The following is a 17845-nucleotide window of genomic DNA, read 5'->3' on the forward strand; positions in this document are numbered from 1 at the left end:
TTCTTGAATGGTGGTGGGTTCTTCTTCTTTCTTAGAGTCTTCAACTCTTTCCTTGTCACTAGCGTTCACAACATCTTCATCAACGGGCCTCTTTGGCTCTTCATACCTTGTACCATTCCTCAAATGGATGGCACTCACCGACTCATGTCTTGGGGGATTACCTTGAGGCGGTAATTGCCCCTTTTGTCTTTGTGAACTAGAAGATGCTAATTGAGACATTTGGGTCTCCAACATCTTTGTGTGAGCTAGTATGTTGTTAATGGTGATGTCTTTTGCTTGGCTATCCTTTTGCATTTGGGTGAAAAATTCTTGTTGGTTCTTTTGCATTTGGAGGACCGCTTTTTGAACATCAAAACCAAGGTCATTTGTTTGATTGTATGAAGGTTGGTTTTGATAACTTTGGTTTTGATTGTAAAAGGGTCTTTGAGCTTGGTTTCTCATTGGAGGTGGGGTGTATGTTGGTTGAGGGTTTTGAACGTTTTGGCTTTTGTATGAGAGGTTGGGGTGGAATTTGGTGTTTTCATTGTAATAGTTGGAATAGGGGGTACCACTCTTGTATGCTTGGAAAGCATTCACTTGTTCACTTGTTCCCCTACATTCACTTTGGTCATGTCCCAAAGTTCCACAACTCTCACATAGTCCACTTGAAATTGATGATGATGCTACCATAGCATTAACATGTTGCTTGGGTGATTTGGAGGCCTCTTCAAGTTTAGCCATAGCCTTCTCAAACTTCAAATTAATGGTGTCAATGTGATCACTAAGTTGAGTACCCAATTGAGTAATGGAGTCCACTTCATGCTTTCCTCCTCTAGTAGCCTTCCGAGGTCTACTATAATGTGAGTTATGGACCGCCATTTCTTCAATATTTTTCCATGTTTGATTGTCATCAACTTCGGTAAACATACCATTTGACCCCATATTGAGAATGTTTCGGGAGTCTTCATATAGACCATTCCAGAATTGTTGTACAAGGAACCACTCGCTAAGTTCATGATGTGGACAAGATCGACAAGTATCCTTGAGTCTCTCCCATGCTTCATACAAAGATTCCTCGTCCCTTTGTTTGAATCCGGTGATTTGGGCTCTCAACATGTTAGTCTTTTCCGGAGGATAGAATTTCTTGTAGAAAGCAAGTGTCAATTTCTTCCAAGAGTCAATACCAAGAGTAGCCTTATCTAGGCTCTTCAACCATTGTTTCGCGGAACCAATCAAAGAAAAAGGAAATAAGACCCATCGAATTTGGTCTTGAGTAACTCCGGTTTGAGAAATCGCATCACAATAGTCAAAAAAAGTCTCCATATGAGAATGAGGGTCTTCACTAGGCATCCCCCAAATTGACTTCTCGCAACTAGTTGTATGAATGCGGATTTTGCAATGAAATTACCGGTTAGATGTTGTGGGGTAGGAGTACCATTTGGTAGGTTCTCCTCGGTTGGTACGGAATGTGATGAAAATTTAGGCATTGTGGGTTGATTTTGTGGTTGGTTTTGTGTTGGGTTATCCTCTCCTTCTCTTGCAAAAGGGTTGATGAACTCAATATTATTTGGTTGAATGTCCACAATCTCACTAATACCTCTCAAAGTATTTCTAGCAAGTCTTCTATTGTTGGTCAAAGTTCTTTCAATTTCAAGATTAATGGGTAACAAGTTACCTTGTGATCTCCTAGACATGCAAAATATCAAACAACTCGAAACAATTAGAATAAACCTTGAGGAGTTTAACTTCCCCAAGGTAAAGAAAGACACAACTAAAAACAATCAAAGAAAATCAAATCAAGTTAACACCGTCCCCGGCAACGGCGCCATTTTTGGTTCGTCGGTTTTGTTACTCGTCGTCAAAAGTTACCTTGACCAAAACAATATTTTTAACTTCACAAACTACTCTACTCTTAGTAAAGAGGTAAGTAAAGGTCGGATCCCAAGGGACGGGTATTGATGTAGGATTTTCAATTGCAAATGGTTGTGTATAGGGGTGTCATAATTTGGGTTGAGATAGGAGATCAACTAAACTAATCAACAATGTAAATAAAGTAATGAAAACAAGCAAGATGATTAAAATGAGATGTAAACAATTGAATAAAAGCACTAGGATGTCATGGGTTCATAGGGGATTCATGGGATTTGATCATACAAACATATTTTCTACTAGATGCAAGCACTTATTGTTGTGATGGGATCGAGTTAGTGTATATCTTACAATCCCTAAGAAGGTTTGGGTCCCGGAGCCGAATCGATTAGATTGTACAACACCTACAAGTCGACTTAATCCTTCCTATCCAACTATATGCATGGTATAATGAGACTCGAGTTGGTTTATGTCTTAAAAGTCTCATTGAAAAGGTACGTGATGGGTAAAAAATGAAGGATTCATAGGCTCGCATTTCATGAAACATAACATGTGCATAAGTTGGAATCACAACAAGCAAGCAAATTAATTATGAAAACATATTAGATTAAGCATGAATCAATCCCCATGTTGGTTTCCCCTAATTTCCCATTAACCCTAGTTAAGGAAACTACTCACTCATTATCAAGTTTAACATGCTAACAAGGTTGTCAATCATACTAGCAAGGCAAAACATGATGAACAAATGAAAATGATTAACAATAATTAAAAAGGATTAAGAGAGAATTATACCTATGAAGATGATTCCAAATAATAAAGCAAAGAATAATAGAAGCACGTGATGATTGATGGAAGGTTGTCAATCCCCCAAATAAACCCAAATAAACCCAAATAATCTTCTAATTACCCAAAATAAGTGATGAACAATAGAGAAATTAAGGAAAGATTAAGGAATGAGATTTGTATTAAGACTAAATTAAGAGTTGATTACAAGATTAAGAGAGTATTAGGATAACACTAAGATTGGATTCAGACTTGGTTCTAATCTAGGTAGTACAAAGGGGTATTTAAACTAAAGATTAGGTACAAATATTAGGGTTACTAAGGGCTTAAATGACTATTAAGACCCTTAAGAAAAGTTGAGGAAATGCTCCTCTCCAAGGAGATGCGCATCTCCGCTTTGCTAGTCCCACGAAGATATGCTTGTCCCGAGCGTCTAGGAAGTTGGCATGGTGGAGTCTATAAGGGGATCCGAGCGGATCATGGGAGAGACGCTCGGATTGCTTGGCTTCAAGACGAGCGTCTTGGTGTCGGGACGCTCAGATTGCTGGGCAGGGAGACGCTCGGATTGGCTGCAATCCGCTCGGATTGTGAGACAAGCACTTCTCTTTTCTTCTTTCCTCAACAATCCGCGGGGATCTTGTTGAGGATGCAAGTATCCTTTCATCATTGCCCAATCTACTTTATTATCTATATAGGTCTTCTGGTATCGTCTTCCCTTTGATGATTGGTCATTGAATGCGATCAATTAAGCTCCATTTCGCCATGAAAATGCAAGTTTTGCACTCCTTTCCTACCAAGGAAACAAAACCTCAAAGAATATGTGTGGACAAGGCACTCGGGAACTGCGTCCGCGGGATCCACACTAGGCATAATCGACTCGAGGTTCTTTCGAATCGAATTAAGACATATTAGAGTCGCCACCAAGTTTTTTGGGAACTTGGAACCGTTCAAGTCAACTTTACACCTTTCATCGAAAAGCATAAAGCCAATCGACTACGAGTGATTAAAGATAAAGACTTGTACCCTATATCACTCGATTTGAATGACTCTCGTAATCCAATGGTATTTAGACGGATCCACAAACCATAGATCTTGAGTAAGGGGTGAGGGTACGTGTTGGGAAGCCCATAAGGACACCCAACCCCGCCCGTCAATAACGGCCTCTACTAAGTCAAGTATGGATTTCAAACAAGGTCATAGCTACTACGATGTATGATATGCAAACGTTGTTTTAACCCTATCATGTGACAACAATTTCTATGTCGTTTTAGATGCAACTAAACTAACTTTGTCAAAGTTGTAATTTAGCATGTGGGTTGATTGATCTAAGCAACATATAAACGAAAGCAAACAAGGCTTAGGGGGAATGGGGGAGCCGTTGGGATCTACCTATTACAAACCAGGCATTTCATGCCGACACACAACAATAAATTAAAGATACAACTCGATCTAAATACAATTGCTACACACACGACGCAATACACGGCCATTTGGCCTAGAAAACCGTGCACAAGAGGGGTGGCCCACGGCTTACATGACTCACGGCCTTGGGTCACTCCTCGTAATGTATGCTTTCACTTAATCTTATCGAATTAGGCATAAGGCTACGCGCCAAAGCATGCATTAGCATAAACCGGGCCATGTTGCTTTAAACAACATGCGGTTTACTACGCTCCTACAAGCATTGGGGAACAACCGTCTAACCAAACAAGACTAAGGTTTTAAGAAATCATTTGACTCGATAAAAGAAGACTAATTACAAACAAATTACAAAACGCGACTCAAAGAAACATAAATTAATTACAAGTGACAAGATAAATAAAGAACGAACGATGCAAAAACAAACGCAATAGGAAAGGCCAAAGGCCACGGCCAAAACCAAACAGGCTACCCTAAGTCCTAGGTTAGGTTCATTGGTTAGATCGAATGATTGCGAAACGGATTAGAAAACGAGTCAGAAAACAAGTTATAAAACAAGGTTGATCGATTGAGAGGAAACGCGCGAGTGTGTATTCTACACGGCCTAAAGGGTCCAATTAGGTCACAATATCATAAGATTAATGCTTACTCGTCGAGTGTTAATAGGAAGGTGCTAATCACGCACTCCTATGCTAGCGAGAAATCAAGTGATAAGAAAGATGTATTCAATTAGGTTATAGAATTGTTAATCGATTTTTAAAGCTATGTCGACGTACCCTAATGTGTCTAATTAGGTTATTAAATTAATCTAATGTCGTCTAAATACGTCATATGTTAACAATCATAGGTTAAACTAAAATACAACGGGTCCTAGGGTATGTCGAATTGGCCGAAATAACAAAGGGGTCAAAAGCGAAGAGCGAAGTTAGAAATCCGTTTATTTATGCCCTACCTTGAACACGAGGATATGTAAATGAGACGGGGGTGTACGACCGACTGAAGTAGCGGTTTATTTTCCCATCTCAAGTCAACGCGGGTGTTCATGGTGGTACTTTAACTCATACTCGGACTAACTAGTTTCATAGTTAATTAGAACAATCGATAAACAAAACGAAAAACAAACAAAAACAAGACAATAAAAAACAAGCATAAAACAAGCGAAATAAAAGGGAAAAGGGGAGGATTTGATGCACCCTCAACCTACATGTATCGTTGACACCGTCTTGGGTCGTAATCGATGGTAGATTTTATCTCGAGAGGCCGTCGTCGACGAAGAAATAAAGCAACACGCGTTTTGGAAACTTTCTGGACAGCGATTTTCAAACGATGATATCTCCCTCGTTTCACGACGAAAATTCGATTTAAAAGATGTTTTGGAAACTAGAAAGAGAGGAGAACAGGGATTTTAAAGCAACTCCTGCTCGTTTTGGGTTATTGGGTACGAAAAACGAGCACAAACAGAACTGGACAGACAAGAATAAACCGCGAAAACAGAGTGTTATTTCACTCTGTTTTTTCGAGGGATTTCGTGTACTCTCAAGGGCAATTTGGCTCGTAAATCTTTGTCTAATGTGTAGTGGATGTTATGTGGTTCATTAGGAACAAGAAACTCGAGTTTTTATGAAGGTTTGATGGAGGAACGAAAGGGTTTTCGAAGAGGACACACAAACAGTTTCAGTTTGTGTGTCGGTTTTGTTTAGGGTTTTTGAAGGATGTTTAGGGTTTGTTTCTGAGGTTTAAAGCTTGTGGGTGACGGTTGGATGTATGTAGAACTTAGAGGCATCAATGTATGGTGAAGGGGTGGTATTTATAAGGGTTTAAAATAGGGTAAAAGGGAGGAGGAAGCAGTCGGGCTCAATCCCGTATGGCTGCTGTCCATGGGTTTTTGTGGGGGTTTGAGGGGGGTTTTCTTGGTGATTAAGCTAGGATAATATGGGTAGGATACTAGGGTATGGGTTAGGGTTAATAGGTACGGGTTTTGGTAGTGTTTGGAGCGGGTTTGGGCTTGGGAATTGGCACGCAAAAACAGGGGGGCTGCATTGGTGCGGGCTGCTTGTGGCCTGTTTGGGACGAGAATTTGGGCTGCTTGTGAGGGGGTTCGAACATGGGTTGATGGGTATTGGTCTAGGTGGGTTAATGTACTCGAGATTCGTGCCAATTCGCAAAGGAAACGGGCTTAAAAACCGAGCTAAAAACGAGCTCAAAACACACGGTTAAAAACGAGTTCTTCGCTTTTAAAATCGATTTTTCAAATCAACTAATAAATTAAAATAAATGACTTTTCAAATCAAATATACTCATAAAATGATTTTTCAAATCAATTATTTATTTTATTTTCAATAAAATAAACTTAAGAAAATAAATTCAAAATAAAGCTTTAATTTAAATACTCCCTCCTATTCCCGATAACCTTCTCTATTCATGGATGGCACGAAAATTAAGGGTGTTTGAATTAAATAAGTTAAAGTATTGTGGTGGGGTGAGATAATTGGAAAGAGGGAAGGTATTGTGGGGTATTATTGTGGGGTGAGGTGATTAAAATAAGTATTGTTGTGGGGTAAGGTGATTAAAATAAGATAAAGTATGAGTATTGTGGGTATTGTTGTGGGGTGAGTTGATTAAAATAAGTATAAAACTTTACTAAATAAGGAAAGAGGGAAGATATTGTGAATAGATGAAAAGGGAAATAGGGAAGGTTATGTAGAATAGGAGGGAGTATCATTTAAACTAAATAAAAATGAATTCACTCAAAAAACACATTAATTTTAAATATCATTTAAAATAACAAAATGAACCCACTAAAAACATTAATTCAAATATTATTTAAATTAACAGAATGAATTCACTAAAAACGTTAATTTAAATATCATTTAAATTAATAAAATACTTTATCGACGACGCCCATTCTACCTCGTAAAACGAGCTCCAAATAATGACAATGACAACTAAAGAATACATGTGTCCTATCATCATCGGGTGTTTGTCGGGTTCTCTATAAATTCCAATATCGACGGATACGGGTATCTCTGAGCCCCCACTTTGACCGAGGCTTGGACAAGGCGAAAGTCAAAGTATACCCCAGGTCCCTTTCGACCGAGGATTCTTGGTCGTTTATAGTCCATTAGACTTGCGTATATAAGCTCGCTTGACCATAAGAAGAGATCATACCTGAAACCTCGTTGAGGATTGACTCTTGCTTCTGTTGTGTCAAATTATCATCGTCGGTCATCGACCCATAAATTGCATAAATGGTGGGTTGAGCCTTATCCTTAGGTGCCTACGTATCCGTTTCTGACGGAATCAAACCCGCGTCGTAGTTCGGCCACTGCTGACACATGCCTAAAGTTTATCATCTGCTGGCGTATGTCCAAAATTCATCATCTTCTGACATTTGCCCAAAATTTATCATCTGCTGGCGCTTGTCTAAATGGGACGGGACTTTCCGAGGAGGTTGCCGCCGCTTTCATCATTTGCTTTCAGCTAAGGAATTCTTCCATTTCATACTCTTGTATTGAATTGAATTCTGAGTGGATGTCATCCATTTCATCTTGATAATGGTCTCGAAGCCAACGGCTCAGAGCCCCTGATTTGTAATGGCTCTAAAGTCGAAGACTTTAGAGCCCCCAGTTGAAGCATATCCTGCTATATTTGAAACATAGAAAACGTACTAGCAATAATCATCACATAAGCACATTTGGATCATCGATCTTGAAATTGGATCATTTTGAAGTACTGGGTCATCGACCCGAGAATTGAATTTGAAAATTTTGAATAATTGGGCCATCGACCCGAAAATTGAATTTGAAAATCTTGAATGATTGGGCCATCGACCCGAAAATTGAATTTGAAAGACTGGGTCATCGACCCAAATTTTGAATTTGAAATGAATCACTTGGATGCTGGGTCGTCGACCCAAAAAGTTTTTGAAATTTTGAAAGTTTTTGAAATTTCAAATTTGAAATTTTGAAATTGAACCTTGATGGGTGAGCATGAAATGCAACTCAGACATTCTATACGACCGGTAAACAACGTGGGCGTAGCCCGCTACCGCAAAACAAAAAAGGAAAATAAAACCGTAAGTGTGCACGGGCTTTAATTCAAATATGGACTTGTCGAGGGTAGAAAATGTAAATCGGCCGTTCCGGCGCCAAAATATGGCAAATGGGAATCACAAGGTCGTCGAACTTGGGACGGAGATATCGTATGGCATGGGCGTGCCCCCGAGGGCACACGGGAATCAAGATCACTTGGCATTGACAAGGTGGATTAAAATCACAGAGCAACAACGTTGGCTTCGCCCGACACTAAACACAGACTGATCTTATGAAAGCACTTAGACATCACACATCACTCTTGTTGGGAACATTCTGTCACTCTTCTCCTCGCCTCCTTTCTTTTCAGCGAGTTTTCATCATTTCTTGCCACCGCCTTCTTTCTTTTCAGCGGGCTTTTACTATTTTTTCTTCCACGCCTTCTTTCTTTTCAGCGGGTTTTTCATATTTTCTGTTCCTAACACAAACACACATCTATCTGACTCATCATCTTTGCCTACACCGTTAGATAAATCTCATTCCGAGACTTGACACTATTCATCCGAACCTATATCCTCATCCTAGCCTACATCGAGTGCTAAGACTGACTCAAACAAAGGTGGCTTCATTTGGACTTGGTTAAGACCCGTAAGAAACCAACAAGATGACAACTTGGTTGATGAGTGGATTGAATCCCTTATTCTGAAGGACTGCCTACGTATTCGCGTGGAGCGAAATCAAATCCGATGTAGTTCGATCAAGGTGCATAAACTTGGCATTTTTATTGTGTGTACACACTCGAAGGTTTCACCTAAGCTATCACGTCGTATCCCATTCTAGCCTGTAAAGTACCGTTAAATCCCGTGTTTGGGGTTAGGTGTAAAAGGCTTGGATCTTTTGGGATGTAGAGCTTGGTAATAACAAGTTGGAATGGTTAACCATCATTCTGAAGGTTTGTTTTGTGGTGCTAAGGCCAAGGGCAATGGCTGCTGATGTGGTTGGAATGGGTGTCTCGGGTTTGATGAAACCCGAGTGCAAATGGGTTGGAAAACAAAGTGGGTTCAAATTTCCATGTCTGGACCCTAAAGGCTCGGTATAACAACACAAGCGGAATGACTCTCAAAATTCCCGACTATCCCCTTGTAACTGTCTCAGGAAGGACTTAGAGGGTAAAGAGGTTACTACTTACGCTTTTGGGCTTCGCCCATTGAACTTCAACTATGGGTACTTGACTTGAATTCTGGCTTCCGTAACTTCGACATTCAACCAAAAAGCATTCCGCAATAACTTCAACATCTTTTTTTTCTTTTTTCTTTTTCTTTCATCTTTTTTCATTTTTTTTCTTTTTCATCTTTTCATTCTTTTTCATCTTTTTTTCCTCTCTTTGAAAATGATCTTCTATTCATTCTCTTAGTCATAAATGGATACACCTTGAAAACTGGGCTTCGCTAACTAATTTGGGTAAGAACTAACAATTCCTTGTTAGAACGGGTTGATATCTTCTCTCTTCGAGATGGGATGATTTTTTTGGGGATGGGCTTGCCTTCCATCATCGATAGGGGAAACAAGGAGCTAGTTCGGGTTCATCATAGAATCATCTAAAGGCTTGTCACAAACATTGGTTCAGATGGAGGTTTTCTACCGCCAGACATGGAATAGGTAAAGGAATCAAACGTGGGATCCTAGTGTACCTTACATTTTGAAACAGGACATATTTCTACCCCAGGGATTCCTTTGAGTGTGTTGTGCGTTTTATCGTGTTTCGGAATGATTGAGGATTGGAAACAAGACATATTTGGAAACGAAACTGCAACTTTTTATTGGAATGACAAATGCTTAACAGACTCGAAGGAACGATTTCTAGGACACACCCTAGGTCATCGCGGAACAAACGACTCAACTTCAAGAAAAAAAAGTCCTAGACTCGACTCGACTAAAATAAGAAAACAGATCCCGACTCATAATTTCAAATCTGGTCATGAGCTTTCTCTTGTTCAGCTGTCAGCTTAGATGCTCGGCTCTGATCCTTGATCCCTTTGATGGTCGGCCTCCATCCTGAGGTAGTCCTCTGAGGATCTACGCCAGTGATAAAAGTTGGTGAATCGAATTGTCTTTTATTAACTTCGTTAATGAGAGGAGTACATTCTAGAGCAAGACTCCCGACTTGAATTTCATTCTTCGGGTTTGGCAAGAATTCAGAGCAATCCACAAATATTTTCCCGATAAACACTCCTTTCAAGTGACATGGGCGGATAAGATGGGAATAATCGACATTGTCTTCGACAGAAACAAAGTTAGTGTGATCGCCAAATGGATTGGTGATGTTATTTGGTTTAACAGTTGGGATCGGGAGTGTTCCACTCTCAATCATGTCTTGAATTTCGTGCTTCAGTCGATAGCACCTTTCAGTATCATGGCCTTTACCTTGATGAAAGGCACAGTAGGCATTTGGTTTATACCATTTACCTTGTTGCTCAGCGGGAGGGTCCGGAGTTGGACCAATAGGCTTCAGCTTTTCTTGGGCTATGAGCCTTTGGAGAGCGTATGTATAAGTGCATCCGATATCGGTGAATGCCCTAGGTGTTTGGCGCTGCGACTTCTTCGATTGCCCTTCTAAGAGATTGATGGCTTCATCAATATGGGCCATTGCTGGGGCCTTGCCCTTAGACGATGAGGCCCCTCGGTACCCTTTCGGCTTTTCAGCCTCTGCCCTTATGACATCATCTTCTACCTTTATCCCGATTCTTATCAATTCTTTGAAAGAGCCAAAATTCTGGTATTTCAGAGCATTGCGGTAAATAGGTCGTAGATTCTTTACGAACTTATCTACCATTTCAACTTCATCAGGCTTCTTGGCTAATTTCACGCTTTCAAAGACGCCATCTTGCAAGGAATTCAAGTAAAGCCTTCTTTGTCTTTCGTGTCATCACCTCCAATGTTCTTATGTTGGTTTGAATCTCGACATTATCAGCATAGTGCTTACAGAACTCCACCGTAATATCTTCGAAAGTGGGGAAGTTCTTGAGGTCAAGATTATAGAACCACGCCTTTGGGTGTTCACCCAGAGATTGGGCAAAAATTTCAGAGAGCATGTCAGCAGGTACTCCCTTCAGTGCTAAGTACCCTTTATAGGCCTTAACATGGTGGACCGGATCTTCGGTGCCCTTGAACTTTGGGATGTCGGTGAGTACCATGTTCGTGGGCAACTTATCCTGAACTGGGGCATAGGCCCTAGCATTCTCATAGTGGATGTTCTTCCCCTGGGAGAGCTTCAAACGGTCTTCGATGAACTTGAACCGTTTTTCCAGATCAGTCAGAGGTGGGGTAAATGGAGGGGAATCTTCAACCAGCTTAGATTCAATTGCATCCATGCGGGTCATCATGAGGTTCACGGCCTCAGTAAGGTTGTTAACAGCATCTTCCATTGCTTGACGTCGGGTTTTTGGCGGCCTTTCTACAAGAAAACCCCGTACTGAGTCAATATTTAAAGTAAGAGCCCCTGCACACTTAAGGACACGACCTCAACTTGACTCAAACAAAGACTCGACTTGAGACTGACTAACCAAAGGTTCGACTCACGGTTGGATTTAGACATCGGTTCATTTTAGACTCGACAAAACGACATGACTCAAACTGTCATAACTCGATTCTAAACTGGACTTGGTGTGACTAAACCCGTGATTGGGCTAACATAGCCCATGGGTTCGAGTGAAACGTCCTAAAGGGCCTAGCTTGGACGTTTTTGTGGACTATCCTAGACCAAAAGGTCGACCAACATGACTCAAGGCCCAAGAGGTGAGCTTGGGTGACCTAACAAGGTCGTGTTCTAGACTCTTAGAACGAAACACACCCGTCCTAACACGGCCATGACCCGGACACGACTCGACGCATTTCATGCTTGGTTGAGGTTCGAGAGGCATTTTGGATTGATTTTGAAAAACGAAAGATTGATTCGAAAATGAGATTTGAAATGGGCAGCATGCCGGCTATAAAAGCTCATTTTGGGCCGAAAATTCTAGTCCTATTTGGGCAGCATTCCGCGTTTTTAAAACCATGCTATTTTGAAAGTAAGTTGTTCAAAAGTTCGGTTTTGAAAAGGACATGGGAAATTTCGAAAAAAAAGACTCGGGAAAGCACATTGCACATTGTCATTCTCATGTTATAAGGATGTATGCTCCTAGACATCTCTAAGTCTCGGCAAGTCTTCTATAAGAGCAAGGTGTCTATGCCCTCCATCCTTTTGCGGTCTTATAGAGCAAGGTGTCTTAAGGTAAAGTACCTAGAAGATCGTCCCCACCATCAAGAACCACGCGAGGCGAAGTGGAAGCGAGCAATGTGCAGCTTCCTAGCATAGTGGGACGTCGCCCCCCACGCATCACGAAGAAACGCTGGGACGGCCCGGGTAAGTCCTTAAGGGTTTATGCATGAATCGTAGCACTATGAGTAATGTTTTACTTTCCAACACTTTCTTTTCAAGTTTCACCTCGGAGGAAAAGACCCTAGAAACACAGTGTAACTAGTCCTCTTTTCCCCAGCGGAGTCGCCAAACTGTGAACAAGGCACTCGGGAACTGCGTCCGCGGGATCCACACTAGGCATAATCGACTCGAGGTTCTTTCGAATCGAATTAAGACATATTAGAGTCGCCACCAAGTTTTTTGGGAACTTGGAACCGTTCAAGTCAACTTTACACCTTTCATCGAAAAGCATAAAGCCAATCGACTACGAGTGATTAAAGATAAAGACTTGTACCCTATATCACTCGATTTGAATGACTCTCGTAATCCAATGGTATTTAGACGGATCCACAAACCATAGATCTTGAGTAAGGGGTGAGGGTACGTGTTGGGAAGCCCATAAGGACACCCAACCCCGCCCGTCAATAACGGCCTCTACTAAGTCAAGTATGGATTTCAAACAAGGTCATAGCTACTACGATGTATGATATGCAAACGTTGTTTTAACCCTATCATGTGACAACAATTTCTATGTCGTTTTAGATGCAACTAAACTAACTTTGTCAAAGTTGTAATTTAGCATGTGGGTTGATTGATCTAAGCAACATATAAACGAAAGCAAACAAGGCTTAGGGGGAATGGGGGAGCCGTTGGGATCTACCTATTACAAACCAGGCATTTCATGCCGACACAACAATAAATTAAAGATACAACTCGATCTAAATACAATTGCTACACACACGACGCAATACACGGCCATTTGGCCTAGAAAACCGTGCACAAGAGGGGTGGCCCACGGCTTACATGACTCACGGCCTTGGGTCACTCCTCGTAATGTATGCTTTCACTTAATCTTATCGAATTAGGCATTAGGCTACGCGCCAAAGCATGCATTAGCATAAACCGGGCCATGTTGCTTTAAACAACATGCGGTTTACTACGCTCCTACAAGCATTGGGGAACAACCGTCTAACCAAACAAGACTAAGGTTTTAAGAAATCATTTGACTCGATAAAAGAAGACTAATTACAAACAAATTACAAAACGCGACTCAAAGAAACATAAATTAATTACAAGTGACAAGACAAATAAAGAACGAACGATGCAAAAACAAACGCAATAGGAAAGGCCAAAGGCCACAGCCAAAACCAAACAGGCTACCCTAAGTCCTAGGTTAGGTTCATTGGTTAGATCGAATGATTGCGAAACGGATTAGAAAACGAGTCAGAAAACAAGTTATAAAACAAGGTTGATCGATTGAGAGGAAACGCGCGAGTGTGTATTCTACACGGCCTAAAGGGTCCAATTAGGTCACAATATCATAAGATTAATGCTTACTCGTCGAGTGTTAATAGGAAGGTGCTAATCACGCACTCCTATGCTAGCGAGAAATCAAGTGATAAGAAAGATGTATTCAATTAGGTTATAGAATTGTTAATCGATTTTTAAAGCTATGTCGACGTACCCTAATGTGTCTAATTAGGTTATTAAATTAATCTAATGTCGTCTAAATACGTCATATGTTAACAATCATAGGTTAAACTAAAATACAACGGGTCCTAGGGTATGTCGAATTGGCCGAAATAACAAAGGGGTCAAAAGCGAAGAGCGAAGTTAGAAATCCGTTTATTTATGCCCTACCTTGAACACGAGGATATGTAAATGAGACGGGGGTGTACGACCGACTGAAGTAGCGGTTTATTTTCCCATCTCAAGTCAACGCGGGTGTTCATGGTGGTACTTTAACTCATACTCGGACTAACTAGTTTCATAGTTAATTAGAACAATCGATAAACAAAACGAAAAACAAACAAAAACAAGACAATAAAAAACAAGCATAAAACAAGCGAAATAAAAGGGAAAAGGGGAGGATTTGATGCACCCTCAACCTACATGTATCGTTGACACCGTCTTGGGTCGTAATCGATGGTAGATTTTATCTCGAGAGGCCGTCGTCGACGAAGAAATAAAGCAACACGCGTTTTGGAAACTTTCTGGACAGCGATTTTCAAACGATGATATCTCCCTCGTTTCACGACGAAAATTCGATTTAAAAGATGTTTTGGAAACTAGAAAGAGAGGAGAACAGGGATTTTAAAGCACCTCCTGCTCGTTTTGGGTTATTGGGTACGAAAAACGAGCACAAACAGAACTGGACAGACAAGAATAAACCGCGAAAACAGAGTGTTATTTCACTCTGTTTTTTCGAGGGATTTCGTGTACTCTCAAGGGCAATTTGGCTCGTAAATATTTGTCTAATGTGTAGTGGATGTTATGTGGTTCATTAGGAACAAGAAACTCGAGTTTTTATGAAGGTTTGATGGAGGAACGAAAGGGTTTTCGAAGAGGACACACAAACAGTTTCAGTTTGTGTGTCGGTTTTGTTTAGGGTTTTTGAAGGATGTTTAGGGTTTGTTTCTGAGGTTTAAAGCTTGTGGGTGACGGTTGGATGTATGTAGAACTTAGAGGCATCAATGTATGGTGAAGGGGTGGTATTTATAAGGGTTTAAAATAGGGTGAAAGGGAGGAGGAAGCAGTCGGGCTCAATCCCGTATGGCTGCTGTCCATGGGTTTTTGTGGGGGTTTGAGGGGGGTTTTCTTGGTGATTAAGCTAGGATAATATGGGTAGGATACTAGGGTATGGGTTAGGGTTAATAGGTACGGGTTTTGGTAGTGTTTGGAGCGGGTTTGGGCTTGGGAATTGGCACGCAAAAACAGGGGGGCTGCATTGGTGCGGGCTGCTTGTGGCCTGTTTGGGACGAGAATTTGGGCTGCTTGTGAGGGGGTTCGAACATGGGTTGATGGGTATTGGTCTAGGTGGGTTAATGTACTCGAGATTCGTGCCAATTCGCAAAGGAAACGGGCTTAAAAACCGAGCTAAAAACGAGCTCAAAACACACGGTTAAAAACGAGTTCTTCGCTTTTAAAATCGATTTTTCAAATCAACTAATAAATTAAAATAAATGACTTTTCAAATCAAATATACTCATAAAATGATTTTTCAAATCAATTATTTATTTTATTTTCAATAAAATAAACTTAAGAAAATAAATTCAAAATAAAGCTTTAATTTAAATATCATTTAAACTAAATAAAAATGAATTCACTCAAAAAACACATTAATTTTAAATATCATTTAAAATAACAAAATGAACCCACTAAAAACATTAATTCAAATATTATTTAAATTAACAGAATGAATTCACTAAAAACGTTAATTTAAATATCATTTAAATTAATAAAATACTTTATCGACGACGCCCATTCTACCTCGTAAAACGAGCTCCAAATAATGACAATGACAACTAAAGAATACATGTGTCCTATCATCATCGGGTGTTTGTCGGGTTCTCTATAAATTCCAATATCGACGGATACGGGTATCTACAATATGCAAAATGGGAAACTAAAGATAGTAAATGACCCAATTATGCACTATAAAGCATAGGAACGAGGCTAATTCGGGGACTAAATGTGCTCAAATATGAGTCACATCAATAGCCAAAGCACGTCATGGGCCGTTACCGATTTTTGAGGCATTGAAAACGGTGAAAGGTTGAATAAGCCTACATTTGTGGATGTAGATACCCAGTATCTGTTGAGTCTCCAACAAACACCCAATGATTATCGGACTACAACATGCTTAGGAATCGCAGCGTTTGATCGACAGTTTGTGTACAACTATACGTCGGAAAACTTAAAACGATTTCGAAACAAAACTTTTCGAAACTTTTCAAAACTACCTGGAGTGTTTAATGCATGACGACGGGGTCACAATGACACTAATTAGAGTCAAAACTGACACCGGACCAAAAATCGGCTCGAAATTTCAAATCCTGACTCCAACAACGAGTCAAACCGAGTCAAACACAAAAACCAAACCTTTCAAATGCTTCCATGCTAAGATTTCCCGGAATCCTAAATGGTCAAGTACAAATCAAGTTCTTCCAAATCCTAGGATAGAACAACTCATGAGTACACTTGTGTGATAGGGACAAGACAACCGAAGACGCGGGAAATGGCTCGCACCTCTTTGAGCAGCCAATGCGGCCACGTCGCTCAAAACACACACAACCACCCATTTTCCTATAAATACCCCTCAAATGCCACCATTTGAGAGTTACGCGAGTGTCCTCCTCCTCTTTTCTCCCTTAAAATTCTAGAGTCGACTTCTCGAGTCACCAACCGACACGTGTTTATGACCTACTGTAGATACCCAGTATCTGTTGAGACTCCAACAAACACCCGATGATTATCAGACTACAACATGCTTAGGAATCGCTGCGTTTGATCGATAGTTTGTGTACAACTTTACGTCGGAAAACTTAAAACGATTTCGAAAATAAAACATTTCAAAACTTTTAAAAAGTACCCGGAGTGTTTAATGCATGACGACGGGGTCGCAATGACACTAACTAGAGTCAAAACAGATACCGGACCAAAAACCAACTCAAAATTCAAATCCCGACTCCAACAACGAGTCAAACCGAGTCAAATACAAAAAACAAACCATTCAAATGCTTCTATGTTAAGATTTCCCGGAATCTTACATAGTCAAGTACCAAACATGTTCATCTAAATCCTAGGATATAAAAAATCATGATTGCATTCGTGTGATAGTGACAAGACACGTCGAAGACGTACGACGTGGCTCGCGCCTCTTTGAGTAGCCCAGGTGGGCACGTCGCTCAAAACTCACACAACCACTCATTCTCCTATAAATACCCCTCAAATGCCACGATTTGAGAGTTACGCGAGTGTCCGCCCCCTCATTTCTCCCTTAAAATTCTAGACTCGACTTCCTAAGTCACAATCCGACACGTGTTTACGACCTACCGATCATAAACACAAGTGTTACACATTGTTTGGTACCGTCATCATGCATTAAACCACTTGACCGACCATCCCGACCACTACACCATCACTAAACTTAACAAAACACTCTTTTTACTTACCAAAACGGTTTTAAACCGAGTTTTCCGACCAAACGATTTGATACACTTACGTCGATTTCTCGCCATAAGCCTAACATGTAAGTATGAGGGTGTAAAAATCTTCTTTTGTCATGTTTTCATATGCTTTCATGGCTATAACATGCTAAATCATGCATAACATGGTCCAAAACATGGGAAGAATGAGCCAAAACCGGATTTTTGGTTGAGGCAGAGGCTACTAACGTAGCACACAGGCTCGCGCCTACAGCACCCTGCCTCACCCTTAAATCCAAACCGTGTTCGGTCTCTTCATCTCCTTTATTTTCATTTCATATTTGTAATCGGTTTTTACCATTTCAAGTATTTTCAAACCA

General features: G+C 40.5%; 1 non-coding gene across 1 annotated transcript; it reads left to right on the forward strand.

The window, feature by feature from the left end:
• The first annotated feature begins 988 nt into the window (after window positions 1–988).
• On the forward strand, window positions 989–1095 carry LOC141615699 (small nucleolar RNA R71). Its single transcript, XR_012530104.1, has one exon. It is a non-coding gene; the product is annotated as a small nucleolar RNA R71 (small nucleolar RNA).
• The last annotated feature ends 16750 nt before the right edge of the window (window positions 1096–17845 follow it).

The sequence above is a fragment of the Silene latifolia genome, chromosome 11 (assembly GCF_048544455.1).
Source record: "Silene latifolia isolate original U9 population chromosome 11, ASM4854445v1, whole genome shotgun sequence".
NCBI lineage: Eukaryota > Viridiplantae > Streptophyta > Magnoliopsida > Caryophyllales > Caryophyllaceae > Silene > Silene latifolia.